The following is a 16294-nucleotide window of genomic DNA, read 5'->3' on the forward strand; positions in this document are numbered from 1 at the left end:
CGGCCGCCATCTTGTCTCTCGGTAGGATCGAGAGACAAGAGGAGGCGAAAGGGAAGGGGCAAATGACGATAAGGGGGCATAGTAGATCCTCCCTGACCTCTTAGGTTTGATGTACCATTTTGCCAAGTTTGGTGTAATTCCATTCAGCCATTCAGGCTGTAGACGTATCTAAATGTCAATAATCGAACGGCTGAATGGATTTGCACGAAACTTGGCAAAATATTAGGGACTGGTAGCCCGATGTGCCTTTGCTAGGTCTCAATATATGTGCTCCAGTGGATTTTGAGAAATTAACGTTCAAAAAAAGATATATATCTGTAACAGCGCTCCGCTTTGCGTAGTTTTCGCGTTACGGAGCTTTGCGAAGCTGATTGGTTCTCCGGCGTCTGTCAACATTCCAAACAGTCCGTAGCGGCCGCCATCTTGTCTCTCGGTAGGATCGAGAGACAAGAGGAGGCCAAAGCGAAGGGGGAAATGACCATAAGGGGGCATAGTAGATCCTTCCTGACCTCTTAGGTTTGATGTACCATTTTGCCAAGTTTGGTGTAATTCCGTTCAGCCATTCAGGCTGTAGACGTATGTAAATGTCCTATGGAAAATTGCATGGGGAAAACACATTTGAAAGTGTTGAAATTTAGAACCAATTAAAATGTTACTTTGGTTTTGTATTTGTGTGTGATGAAAGTTAATTGGTTATGTATATATGTCAAATGAGAGGAAACCACAGCCATTTTGTGATACTACTGTCTGAGGTACATTTGTGAGGAATTTTTGGTGGTGAATTTCTGGTGTTTGATTTACACAGTACTAACACTTCTCCTACTTTTAAAAAGGTGAGTTGTTAATTTGTAAGGGGAACTATGTTGTACACTTGAAGATAATTTGAAAAATGTTTTCTGTTATTTATTTGCAGTCCTTCTGTTATACTAAATACTTGATAAAGTTAGTTTTATATTATGTATTACTAAAAACGATAAATGAAAGTGATTATTTTTTTCTGCAATTTACAGCAAGCAATTTCAAAATAAAATGGCTCACAATGAAGAGACCGTGGCAATTTCTTTTGAATTGTCCACTACATTGATTGAAATTGAGAGCACCAATAATGAAATATTGTCACAAGGAGGAGATGACTTGTATGATTCCATTAGATTGATTGAAATGGACAGCACCAATAATGAAATATTGTCACAAGGAGGAGATGACTTGAATGATTCCACTACATTGATTGAAATTGAGAGCACCAATAATGAAATATTGTCACAAGGAGGAGATGACTTGTATGATTCCATTAGATTGATTGAAATGGACAGCACCAATAATGAAATATTGTCACAAGGAGATGACTTGAATGATTCCACTACATTGATTGAAATTGAGAGCACCAATAATGAAATATTGTCACGAGGAGATGACTTGAATGATTCCACTACATTGATTGAAATTGACAGCACCAATAATGAAATATTGTCACAAGGAGGAGATGACTTGAATGATTCCACTACATTGATTGAAATTGACAGCACCAATAATGAAATATTGTCACAAGGAGGAGATGACTTGAATGATTTTTTTGATCAATCTGTTGATGGCGAATTTATCGAATGTTTGGAGACCATAGAGTTACAAGAATCATCATTGCAGACTTTTCATGAGGAAATTGCTGATGAGGACATGTTACTAGTTCTTTCAAATTTAGAAAATTCTGAAGAATAAATTTATATTTAGAAATCAAAAATTGTTTGAGACATTATTCATTTTTATTTTTAATTTATGAGGTTGTAGCAAAGTGATTGTAGTATAAAATGAGACTTATAGTATAGAGTGCAACATTTTTATGTTACATGGTAAGTTTACTCATATTTACTTCCCTTCTGCCACTATATTATCTCCAATGTGTATTTGACATCTCTTCTTCATCTCCGGCCTCCTTTCTCTCACTGTGTGTCTCCGATGCATCTTATCGCTGCTATTTTGTGTAATTACAGAAGAGAGTAAAATAAAATAGTTCGGAACGTGAAAAGGGGGCAAAGTAGAGTACCCCTCACCCCCTAGGCCTTTTCAGGCGGTCCCAAAAGGATCAGTTTCTGCTTTCCTGAGAGATTATGGTATGAGTTCCATATACCACAATAATTTGCATTACAACATGCAAGATATCTATCTCCTATTACCAACTTTTGGAGATATTCGCGCGAAGCGCGAATATCTCCAAAAAGTAACACTTGCCCTGAGCAGTTCTTAGCCATGTTATCCAATGGGAGGTGGATAACATGGCTAAGAGCATTAGCTCGGTAATGCATGAATATCGCTGACTTTTTAGCGATATTCATGCATTGCGGCCGTTTATTATCGCATTTGCTATAAACCTTGATAATAGCAAGGTTTATCTTCGATAATTTCTGACGATGCTTAGCGGTAAAAAATTTGTTGGTAAGCATCGTTAGCGATAAATATCGCTTAACTTTGGTAATATGCACCAACGTCTGTTAACGTTCGATTCGAAGGAAATGAGGAAGTGTTGAAAAACATTGTTTGCGCCATCTTGCCTTTTTTGAAATGCCACACTTTTGTCGTGCACGGCAGCCATTTTAGATGCCTTGACCAGACCCACTCTCTGCACGCTGTCGATTCGTAGCATGGCTCCCCACCCTCGCAAGCATCTTCCCCAGGCACTGGTCACCCCCGCTCTCTGTCTTATGCATGGGCAATAAACCTCCCCCCATCTGCGCTGCTCTTCCCTGAGAATCACACTCTGTGCCCGCCCGACACCTCCCTTTCGCCCTATTCACTACCGCACCCTCTGACACTCCTCTTCCTCTGTGTCCGATTGTCCAGGCTATCAGCTAGCCCTGCAGATGTAGTTTATGGCTCCAGCTGTAAAGAATCACCCCTCTTCAAAGGAGTTATAGTAGATCAAGGCCCACACCCGATGAGATCCGTCACACCACACGTAGTCCTACTCTCTGAAAACCATCCTGTATTGTGATTGGGGAGGGGACCGAGCCTGAAGCGGAAGATTCCAGGAATGACTCTTTGTACATCAAAGTTTTTACAATTATGTGTCACATTAAAAATATATAGCACTCCAACAAAGTAGTAGGAATATAAAACTTTAATAACATATAAATATTTACAACAAAACAAAAACAGTAAAAACATTTAAACAACGAAGAGACCGTGGCAATTTCTTTTGAATTCCTGATGAGGACATGTTACTAGTTCTTTCAAATTATGAAAATTCAGAAGATGTTGCCTGGGGGTGGGTCGTCAGTAGCAGTCTGTTGTGCGAATAGTTCCAAGGCAGCAGAACGCGCTGAAATCTAGATGGCACGAAAGTGATGTCTAGTAAGTTGCCGCCCAGCAAATAACGGCGTGGGGCGCCGCGGGGGTGAGTGAGTCCAGTAGGCACCACAGCTATTCTTACCGGCATTGCAGAATTACTGCTGGGGACAATGCCTGTGCTGTAGCAGGGTCACAGCAGAAACAAAAAGGATTCTGTTGAAGATGTTGTTGGTTTTCAATTTGAAAACAGTTCTGGTGTCAACTGCTATGCTAATGTAGTGGTTAATGTTTTGTTTTCTCTAGAAAATGTAAAAGAGGGGGAGGCAGTCCAAAGTTCCGTTAAAAGGGCAAAGGAAAGGATCGGTGGTTTGAACTATCAGTCAAAAAGGGGAGGGGGTGCAACAATTTTTCCTACCGGGTCACACTGTGCTTTCACCGGAACTGAGGTCTGCAGGATTCTAGTAATTCAAAGTGAGGCTGGCGCCAGCATGGGAGCGCCGACGTCCCGCGGATACAGTTTCGTCACTCCACGGGCGATCATGGCAGTCATTCCCCATCGGGGGTCGGAGACTCCCGCGGCTCCTCTAGAATCTTCAAGGTCGTGGAGGACTACGGTGGTGGAGTCAACCAGTGACCGGGCCATTTCTTTATGCTGGGCCCGCTCTTGCCAGGTCGACCGCCATTTTGAGAGTTCGGTAGCTACTGGCGATCGCGGGGTCAAATGAGCGGACGGGCTCCACCCTGCCGGGCGAGACGTTGCAGCATGGCCACAGTGGAAGAACCCTTTTCCGGGCGCCTGGAGCGCTGAGGGTGCAGCTGGGAAGCCTCCACCTGGGGAGGCGGGAGAGGCCTGTTCGCACCGTCTCTCCCTCCCAGTGCACCCCACGGCGTCTCGCTTGAGATTTGTTATGGCCGGACCAGGCGATGAGGACGAGGGGGGGGGGGGTCGGAGGCATGTGCAAGACATCCCCCCCCAGTGTTGTCGCAGCCATTATTCAAGAAAGAAGAAGTGTCCTGTCCGTCTTCGGGCCGGGCTTCCGGTGGATGTCGGCCGGACGCCCCTGGCTCTGGCCCCATGAACGGGTTCCTTGGTTTATCGGCTGCAGCCGGATCCCGTCGGCCTCGGCCCCCCGACCGTTGGTGGCCGGACCGGAAGAGCATGTGGGGGGACTACCTGAAACTGTCAAGGGCCACCGCGGCCGGACTGGGAGAGAGAGGGGAGGGTCGAGGAGATATTCCCCCCCCTGCAACTCTTCAGCGTTGTAAAGGCAATCCCCTGGCCGGGTCCCGCTGGCCTCGGCCTCTCCTCCGGCTACACCCTACGTTAGGATCTCCTGGCCGAGGCGTGGCAGCAGGACCCGCCTTATATGGGCTGCTCCCGGCTTGGCGTAGCCGCAACCCTGCCCCACCTTGGAAGTTTCCAGAGTGGGGGCGGATGTTCTACTGACTTGCATTTTCCCTAGTCTATCGATTTTTTTGGCGTGGCAGGCGGTGGGACAGCGAGGGGTGATTTGGTTTCTCTTACTGTTTTTCTGGTCTCTCACCACTGGCATATTTTAACGTTTTCTTGTTTCTAGGACATTAATAGGTTTTATCATTACGTTATGTTATCGTTTCTTTGTTCGTTGTTTAATAAAAGTTCATGTTCATCAGTGGCCTACTGATTTTCGTTTTCCTATTCTTTTCTTTCCAGGTTGTTTCATGCTAAAGTTTCTGTTAACAGGATACAGTGATCACTTCGTTATTATTGCATATGTCCTTTTCACTAGGGGTGCTCTCTGGTCGGGCCAGATGACGTATGTCTAGTAAATGGTCCGGGTGAAACAGGTGCATCAATCAGTGGGGAGTAGATAGGCATGACAGATTACAACGGGGGAGAAAGGTCCGCATTACGTACCCTTTCACTATTTGCAAAGATTTTCCTACGTATATTTGCAAACAGGGAATACCTCCAAAAAGAACCAATTCCCAAACAGTCAATGTTTGGGGAAACAATCAATCAATGAGGAACGAAATAGGCACGACGTGTTAAAGGTTTGCGTTACCTACCCTTCACTATCTGCAAAGGGAGAGAGAATATTCCTATTCTTCCTAGTTTGCAGGCAGAGAAGATTCTTAAGAGAACCAACTTCGAACAATTCAATGCTCGATTCAAACAATCAACAAGGGGTACTGTGAACACAAATACACATTGGTATTATCAACAGGTTGTTCCTAATGTTTCTATTTTAGGGAGGTCAAAAAGAGATCCCATTAGTGGCCTACTGATTTTGCTCGATTCCTTTTGTTTTTTTACACGATTTTTCGCTATCTGCAAAGACTAAACAGAGTATTGCGACTCTGTGCTTGTTTGTAAATAGAGAATGAACCAAAGAGAACAATCAATCAAATGGAGAGAGAAGCAGGCACGACAGATTGCAACGGGGGCAAAGGCCTGCGTTAACTACCCTTCACTATCTGCAAAGAGAGAGTACTCCTAATAGAAATGAGGGGTGGGGGCAGCATTCAAAGCAGATCAGTGTGCATAAACACGAAAATGTTTTTACTTACCACGTACTTGACATTCGACAGCTTATGATATTTGCTATTAAAAAACCATTGAAATTCACTTAAAAAACCATAGGTTATAGACCATATATAGTTAGGAATTAGCATTTAAAAAACCTTATTTTACTCACACAAAACCATTGAAATTCCATATATAGTTAGTTGCACTAACTATATATCGCGCACCCGCAATCCACTGCTGATCATGTCACATATTACATCATTCATGACATGGTCAGTGACATCACTGATGACATCACTGATGACATCTCAAATGACATCACTGATGACATCTCATTTGACATCATTCTTGTGCTAATACGATAAACCTCTTCAGACTCTAATATAACCTTAGATACACTCAGTGTATACAGACACTCACACACTGCCACTCATCCATGGAGTTACTCACACACCCAGTCAGTCATGCAAAGAAACAATCTCACCTCCATTTCTTCAACTATACAGTTAAACACACCTTACTTATTGAAACATATACTAACACATATTTACTCTCTTATACAATCCCTGATACAAGTTCACAATGATCGATACAACCACTCACTCATTCAGTGGCTCTCATGCACAGTTATTTATATATGCCAACTCTCACATGTACTGTGTTTTACATATGTACTTACTATGACATGTAGCATTGAGATATCCATTCACTCATCAATACACTCATGCACACAGTCAACTGCCCATGTAGCTGTTTCCACATGCACTCTTGAACTCATACACCTAGTGAATAAACTGCTCACACATCTATGCATAGAGTCACACACCTTCCAGCCACCCCCACACAAACTCAATCTCCCATAGAAATACTTGGGCAACCAATTATTAACACATATAGCCTCTCGTATAGCTAATGATCAACACATGCAGCAGTTTACATCACAACAGACATAATGATGCACAAATTAAGACAGTTTAGTCACTAACCCATGCATTCAGTGAGACACATTTAATCACTCACTCATACAGTCAGTCACGCACCTACTAAATCCTTCATCCAGACACTTATACATCCACTCATTCTTCAATATGTAAGACATATTTTAACTTTACAGAAACATACAGTCACTGGATGTTGTCATCAGTGATGTCATTTGAGATGTCATCAGTGATGTCATCAGTGATGTCACTGACCATGTCATGAATGATGTAATATGTGACATGATCAGCAGTGGATTGCGGGTGCGCGATATATAGTTAGTGCAACTAACTATATATGGAATTTCAATGGTTTTGTGTGAGTAAAATAAGGTTTTTTAAATGCTAATTCCTAACTATATATGGTCTATAACCTATGGTTTTTTCAGTGAATATATATATATATATATATATATATATATATATATATATATATATATATATATATATATATATATATGATTAAGTGGGCTCTTTGTTATCAGTGTACAGCAGGGCACAAGTCCTAAAAAAAAGAAGTGGTGGGACTAACCAGGTTAGGCCGTATGCAAGGGAAATCAAGACGCATAGCATATCACAGCGTATGATGTCATGATGCGTAACTTTGCATGTGACATCACAAGAAGTGACATCATATATTAAGAACTAACACATATAATTATCAGGTATATCATGAGTACATTAAGGCGTATTATGAGATTGAACGAATGAGATTTGGCATCAGTGTTGTGCCAAAAAAGTGGCGCCATTCCGACGCAAAATCTGGGCCTCAACTATTACATCTATTTTTTAAGCCCTGCCACAAAGAAATTGGCAACATGGAGAAGCATAGCAGTAGATCTGTTATGCTTATTCGGTTGCAAAGTCTACATTTTTAAATATTTGATTGGGTTAAGGCACCTGCTGTAAAGGTTCCAGTAAATCTCAGGGAATAGTAATAATGGGGAGATAACACTGGATTTTAACGCATTTGTTGTAGAGATCTGAGTTTTATGAAGTCCTAGATTTGTATCAAAGGAATATAAGGTTAATGTGTCTCCTGCAAAGCACATCACGTAATATGCAGAGGGCAGATTTTTATTTTATGTCGATGGTAAAGTGGGTTACTGTTTTTAACACAGAGATCCTTTTGCTACCAGCAGTTCATAAATTGTAATCCTTGTAAAATAGCACAGTGAGCTATGAAGGACATGTGACTCCTAAACCTTGTAACCCTATATCATGTAACTCATCTTGTACATTGATTTACACATGTACATGATAAATTGTCAATGTATATTGTGTAAGAGCTCTGACACTCTACATTGGGTTCGAAATTGTTATTTGTGTAAATACTGGGACAGACCAACACATCTGACATTCTTACTGTGCATGCATCACTTGGATACAGGGACTGAACAACGGCAAAAGCATGCCTCTCTTAAGTACCTATGAAGAGATAACAAGCTGCGGGCTTTTGTTTCCCCTCTGTGGCATTTTCATTTAAGTGTGAGGTTCCAGGCAGCCTCCAGTCAGGTTATTTATACAAAAAGAGGTCTGAAGGCCCCTTAACATCGGTCTAGCTGGAGGAGAACATAAAAAAAGCTCCATTGCTGCATGCTGTTGCTGCTGGGAATTGAAAGCACACAACGTAGAGAGGCACTGCTGAACATGTCCCGGTGTCTTCCACAGGGACAAGTTCAGCATATTTCTGTGGGGCCCAACTTCTTGGCAGGGGGGACGGCGTCCACCCTGTGAAAATAGTGGGTGGACGCCGTGTACCAGGGTGTACCCCTGACTCGTGCCCTGGTGTACAGGTAAAATCAGCAAATATTGTGTTCAGTGTACCATTTGTTTTATTACAGAACACCCATTTAAGAACACACACAAACCAGCACGTGGGCATGGCAAGTGGAGATCTTAATCAAAAGCAGATCTACATAGACTGGCAAGCGACTTTCCAGAGGTCAGGCACACGAGTGGTAGGAAGGCAGGCAATCCGGAGCAGCAGTGTACGGTGCACAGAGGAGCGAGAGACGGAGAGTCACGGCGGCATCGCATCGCAGCCTGGTTGGGTAGAAATGCCGAGACCCGTGATGGGCTGCCTGTCTTGCGGACTCTCGTTCGGGTGCCTGTCAGGTTGCCTGTGTGTGGCAGGTACCGCAAAGCCTTTGCCTAACACTACTGGAGCCGCAAGATAACTGCTGGCTCACAGGAGCCGCAAGTTAATTACTAACGCGGCAGGAGCCGCAAAAACTTCTTCCTAACATTCTTTGTCTTTGCTGCGAGATATCTTTTAACGCAACAGGAGCCGGAAAACTGTTTTCCAATGCTGCAGGAGCCTAACATTCTGTGTCTTTGCCCCGATTCAATTTTCAAAGCAGAAGGAGCCGCGAACACGTTTGTCCAACACGGCAGGAGCGAGTCAATTACCAGGAGCCGCAAACTTTTTGTCTAACATTCTTTGTCTTTGAACAGCTGAAGCCGCATAACATCTGCTGTAGGTAGCAGGAGCCGCAAAACTATTGCCCAAAGCGGCCTGAACTGAGGTGCAAAAACATTTGCAAAACATTTGCCGGAGCCGCAAGGTATTTGTTGAAGGTGACAGGAGCCGCAATTCTTTCTCCAAGGTGGCAGTAATACCCGTAAGGTATTTGTCTAAAGCGGCGGGAGCCACAAAATCATTTGAAAATGTGGCAGAAGCCGCAAGCTCTTTCCTGAAGCGGCAGGAGCAGTGCTACTTAAAGTAAGTGAGGGGCAAGCAAGGACAATCACAGGTGAGTCTAACGTAGCCACCCCTAATTTAATTTTAATTTTGTATACTAAATCAAAGGAGAAGAGGGAGCTGCCACACAAATACGGGTTGAGTCAGGTTGTATCGGGCTGAGTCAGGTTGAGTTGGGTAGAGCTGCCCCTTGGCTCCCCTGCCCCCTACTCGTGCTCCCCTGCCCTCTGGTCCTCTCCTCTTCAACAGCGCTGTGAATATCACAAACCTACTAATCCCACCAGCAATCCAGATAGTAACGATAGCAACGACTAGAGTCCAGACACCAATGACTGGAATACAATACAGTTGGAAAATCGTTTAAATCGCTCAAATCATTTAAAGGGTTCTTTCTCCTCATAATTGTTACAAATATTCAGGCTTGGTAGAGTGCAGTATGAGGTCAGGCCGTGTCCGAGGAGGTCCAACGGTTAAAGGGACTACAAAAAAGCGTAAGCGAACCATCAAGACACTAGAGGGCACCAAGGATGAGCCTCCATTTAAAATCAGGTCAGCGGTACAGAATGCTTGCTCCATAATTGAAATGGCAACAGACACAAACATTCCAAGCAAGCAGAAGAGCAAGCATCCATCAAAATCGGAAATAGTTAATAAATCAAAAAACTGCTACTCCTCGTTTCAACCAAAAACGTACACAAAATTTAGCTTTTTAAAAAAATGAGGGGGACACTCTACTTTTAAACGCCAGAGAAGTGCCTGGCCTTCAATCAGCTCTTGAGCCATTACAACCATTAAAATTTACTGGCGCACAGAGAAACACTTACAAAAAGCGAAGTCCTAGTAAGTCAGTTAGCAGCTCATTGCAAGTAACATCAATCCCATAATGTCACAAGACTCGGATGGCTCAAGATACCAAAACTACCGGCAAGAAGGCTGCAATTGACACCAAACTAATCGAAGTACATAGGTCTAATGAAGCACAAGAAATCTCTGCAGATGGCCTTGAAGAAAGACAACTAGACATATATGATACAAATGGAGCCAGAGGATCACTTCAGAGCAAAAATATATCTGGCAATTGTGTCACAATTGATGTACCAATGATCTGTGAACAGTGAAGCCCAGAGGCAGCAGAACAGTCTAGGAATACAAAATATAAACTAATGAGGGTAGGGGAGGAACAAGGAGAAAAAGAACTCGCTCTGGTATCTCCAGTTTCACCACCGAATGAACAAGTGACAGATTACATTACACCGTTAAGATTGTAGGAAAGAAAGAAGACAGGCCAGCAATTCATTCCTCAGAAGTCACAGAAGTCTCTTCATACCTGGGGAAGGAAGAGTGGGAAGATCTGATGGCCGCCTACTCCCAAGACAAGTGCAGGAGCGGGTCTACCGCAAATACTTCATATATAACAACTGGAGGCATTCAGGAACAACAATGGGTGGGTGCAACTAAAGGAAAACAAAATGAGACAACACATTTAGGAAGTCAAGAGGGATCACAAAAACACACAAATTATGAAAGTGCTTGACCAAGTCTGCTAAAAACGGTGCAACTCCTGGTAGAGGCCCTCCACTACCAATCTGACAAGATGGACACTCAACTAACGCTGCTAGACACTTTGGTTGTCTTTGAGGTTGCCATTGACGGGAAGCTGGGTACATTAAACACGCTTCTACAAAACATGTATGACTGATCGCAAGACATCAACTTAAGCTGTGGATGTGGTCCTATTATTGATAAATTGGCCTCCCTCCCAGTAATGCAGAGTGATCTGTGTACACAACTCAAAAGGCCCCCGCAGTGCCCAAATAACCAACTATTTGAGGGCCACTTGGAAAAAGAAACAAACGATCCGATGAACACAGACATAATTGAAATCCATAAAAAGGGATACTCCATGATAAAGTATACCCTGACTCAATCGGTTAAAGGAATAGAGGGCAGTGAAACTAAAACATTCATTTGGCTAACATCTGAAGCCTCATCAGAAGACAATGTAGACAAACAAATGAACGCAAAACAAAGGCGAGCGAATTTAAGACTGGAAACGACATCGACACAGCAGGGACCCCTGAATGAAATACAATTGGCATAAAAGCAACAAATCAGACCGTCAACAGAGTGAAGCAAATAACTGAAGAAATGCAAGTCCTTGTGGATACTATGAAGGAAAATGTAAAAGCCCCACATCAAGGAGGGTCAAGCACGATCCCCCAATCAATCAAAGAGGAAAAAGCGTCTCTCGAGCCTGATCAGAAGCAATCACAAAAGAGCAATACCAATACCACTCGCTTTATCGACGATCGAACAACGAACGGCGAATACTCTTCGGCAATAAAGCTTGAAAAAAAGAACGATCAAAGTGCACAGATTAAGAAGCCAGGAGAAACAACAAGGCGTGATATCACTCAAACAACTTCATCTATACATATAAGGACCCAACAGAAACAAGAATTGCAGGTACCGGCAAAAGAATTGGGAACCTCGCCAGATCCCCATTGGCATGGAGAGGGAGCCCAACTGTTCACTCCAAGACGACAAATAATTTGCCAAAAAGAGAGAGAAGAAGTAGAATCTTCAGATATCTTCCTCAGCAACACGAGCATATGAGCTTACTTCACTGGGCCATATTAGAAAAAGCTTCAATGGACGGACCACAGCTGCGTCCACTTCACCTTCAAGAGAACGACGACCCACCACCACCAACAAAAGACCGCCCGCAGAAGCTGGAACAAGATCACAGCAGACCAGCTCGCCACGTCCCTGAGCCAGCACCCTCCTGCCAGCTCAGCAGACCCCAGCCAGGCCGCCGACAACCTCACGAAATGGATCAGCATCTGCGCGGACGAGCTCGCCCCTCTGAGGACCCCGCCTAGCAGACCCGGCAGCAAGAAGGCCCCATGGTTCACCGACGAACTCAAGAGCTCCAAGAAGAACTGCCGAGCCCTCGAGAAAATCTGGAAAAGGGAACCAACACCGGACAACAGGACCTCCTTCAAACTCGCCACCCGAAAACACCACCAGCTGATCCGCGCCGCCAAGAAAACAGCATTCAAGGACCGGCTGGACAACAACGCACACAACTGCAAGGAACTCTTCAACATCGTGAAAGAGCTTTCCAACCCCAGCGCAGGAAACAACGACATCACCCCATCGCAAGACCTCTGCAACTCCCTCGCTTCATACTTCCACAACAAGATCGCGGACATACACAACAGCTTCAACAACCAACCAACGCACAACATGACCGAACAACCACCCCCCACCACCACCCTCCACGCCTGGACCCCGATCAGCACCGAAGACACCATCCGCACGATGAACTCCATCCACTCCGGATCACCAACCGACCCCTGCCCTCACCACGTCTTCAACAAGGCCGACGCAGTCATCGCACCCCACCTGCGAGACATCATCAACACATCCTTCGACACCGCCACCTTCCCGGAGAGCTGGAAGCACGCCGAACTCAGCGCTCTACTCAAGAAACCAACAGCGGACCCCACCGACCTCAAGAATTACCGCCCCATCTCGCTCCTCCCGTTTCCAGCCAAAGTCATTGAGAAGAACGTCAACAAGCAGATGGCCGCCTTCCTCGAGACGAACGGATCCCTCGACCCCTCACAGTCCGGCTTCCGAGCCAATCACAGCACCGAGACCGCCCTCATCGCCGCCACCGATGACATCCGAGCCCTGATGGACAATGGAGAAACAGCGGCCCTCATCCTCCTTGACCTCTCCGCGGCCTTCGACACGGTCTGCCACCGCACCCTAGTGCAGCGCCTCGACAACGCCGGAGTCCAGGGGAAGGCACTGGAATGGATCATCTCCTTCCTCGACGGAAGAACACAGAGAGTCCGCCTACCACCGTACAAGTCAGAGGCCACCGAAGTCATCTGCGGCGTCCCCCAAGGATCCTCTCTGAGCCCAACCCTCTTCAACGTCTACATGAGCCCCCTCGCGGCCATTGTACGCAAACACAACCTCAGCATTATCTCCTACGCCGACGACACCCAGCTGATCCTCTCCCTGACCAACAACCCCGCCGCCGCCAGAGCCAACCTGCACGAAGGGATGAAAGAGGTAGCCGAGTGGATGACGACCAGCCGCCTGAAACTGAACTCGGACAAGACGGAGGTCCTCATCCTGGGCTCCTCGCCCTCCGCCTGGGACGACTCCTGGTGGCCCCCCGCCCTGGGCACCGCACCCAAACCGACGGACCACGCACGCAACCTGGGCTTCATCCTGGACTCCTCCCTCTCCATGACCAGGCAAGTCAACAACGTCTCCTCGGCGTGCTTCAACATCCTGCGCATGCTACGGAAGATCTTCTGGTGGATCCCCACCGAGACCAGGAAGACCGTCACCCAGGCCCTCGTCACCAGCCGGCTGGACTACGGCAACGCCCTCTACGCCGGGACCACCGCCAAGCTCCAGAAGAGACTCCAGCGGATCCAGAACGCCTCAGCCAGACTCATCCTCGACCTCCCACGAACCAGCCACATCTCCGGACATCTGAGAGACCTTCACTGGCTCCCCGTCAACAAAAGAATCACGTTCCGCCTCCTCACCCACGCACACAAAGCCCTACACGACCAAGGCCCGAGCTACCTCAACAGCCGAGTCAACTTCTACGCTCCCAAACGCCACCTCCGATCAGCCAACCACGCCCTCGCCGCCGTCCCCCGCATCCGAAGAGCGACATCAGGAGGAAGGTCCTTCTCCTACCTGGCCGCCAAGACCTGGAACTCCCTCCCGACCGACCTGCGCCTGACCCAAGACCACCTCTCCTTCAGGAAGAAGCTGAAGACCTGGCTGTTCGAGCAGTAGCGGAACTGGTTCAAAAGATCTAAGATGGATCGCTAGAACAATAAACAATCAAACAAATTGACAAAAACTGACTCACATATAAGATCGAGTAAGCATAACCATCTACGAATATGCTCATGGAACATTAATGGTCTAGCCACCAAAACGACTGACTCATATTTTGTTAGCTATGTAAGAACTTTTGATATTGTGGCACTACAAGAAACATGGCAAGCACACACCTTCAGGGATATTTGCGCTTTTATTCCTGTGCAGTAGGGAAGGCAAAATATGGTCACCTGCAAGGCGGTCAGTAACCTATGTTTCAGTCACAAGTGCCCATATGGTCAAGGAAGTTGGTCCAACTTCTTCCGAGTCAATGGCAGTAAACCTTATCTCACAACTAAAACCAGGCACAGGGGGCATCAATCTTACTTTGATCAATGCCTATGTTCACCCAAAAAGGAAATCAAAGGCAGCAAAAGAACTCTGTGACTTTCTGAAGGAGCATAAGAGGGAAAAACATATAACAGATCTTTTGCTCACTAGGGACTTCAACCTTAATCTTATGGGAACCTCATTGGATGACGAGATTATAACTCAAAATTCAGCTTGGGATATACCATTACAAGGGAAGCCGCAAATACCCACACAAACAGGAATAGGACAACAGATGTTAGAACGCCTCAAACTTTTTAATACCAGAGCATTAAATGGAAGATTTGTTGGAGACAACCCCCCCAGCTACAACATTTCACTCTACAAGAAGCAATACTTTATTGGATTACATTTTTATTTAAATATCTTTGTTTCAATATATGACTTCATTTCAGATGAAAAAGCTGACAGTGACCACTGTCCACAAGAAATTCTCCTCAAAGTTAACAAGCCTAAGTTTGAATTATCCTCTGTGCCAAAAGAGTCAGTATACACTATCAATCATAAAAGGATTAAGTACTCAGCAGATACCGATGCTATTATACTGGAAAAGGCTAAACAGCACTTTGATGCTAGAATCGGATCTAGTGAAGTCGAGAAATGGGAACTTCCGCTACAAGACCTAAGCCACAACTCCAACAGGGCTGCAGCAGTAGGAAACACTTTACACAAGAGTATAAAGATAAGATTAGGTGTACAAAAAGATCAATTAATCACAGGATGAGATAACTTCAGCATAACCCTCCCTATGGACAGGGGCATAACCGAGGCCCCCGCAGCCTACGCAGTGCGGGGGGGCCCCTAGCTCCAAGGGGCCCCCTCGGCACTGAACTCAGGCCGTGAGAGCTCCTGATTGAGCCCGGAGGGGGCCCCCCTAAGTACCATGCAGGGAGGCCCCCTCCCTTTTCGTTACGCCAGTGCCTATGGATATAGTGAAACTTGATCTTTTACGAAAACTAAAGGCAACGCTTAAAAAAATAAAATGGGAAGCCAACAGATCTGTGGAGGACAACATTTGGGCAAAACCACACACTGATACCAAACGGAGCGATGGTGCAAGATTTTGGAAAACCATAAACCACTTTTTAAGACCGATGCATGACAGAGTTTTCTCCAATATTACAGAAGAAGAATGGGCATATTACCTCAGGAATCACTTCAACCAAGATATGGACTTTAAATTGGAGACAAAAACTGACAATGTATTAAAAAGCTTTACTAAAAATAAAGCACAGACATCCCACAGGAGCCCTGGCAATCCAGGTCATACATTAACTATAAATGATTGACAAGCACACAAAACATCATTAAGGGCCAAATCAAAAAAGAAAGAAAAGAGGGGGTGCAAGGCCCGAATGGAATTCCACCCATCCTTTATAAATAAGATGAGAAAGAATGGGCAGCAGCATTCGAACCACTATTTCTGGAACTAAGACATTTTAATATATTGCCTGGCTCCTGGAAATGCTCAATCAGCTCTTCAACTTTTAAGTCAGGGGACAAGTCACTCCAATAAAACTATTGATTAGTGGCCCTAATGGACAACGAGGCAAAGTATTTTGCAGGTAC

Source organism: Lissotriton helveticus, chromosome 12, assembly GCF_964261635.1.
Source record: "Lissotriton helveticus chromosome 12, aLisHel1.1, whole genome shotgun sequence".
NCBI classification, from domain to species: domain Eukaryota; kingdom Metazoa; phylum Chordata; class Amphibia; order Caudata; family Salamandridae; genus Lissotriton; species Lissotriton helveticus.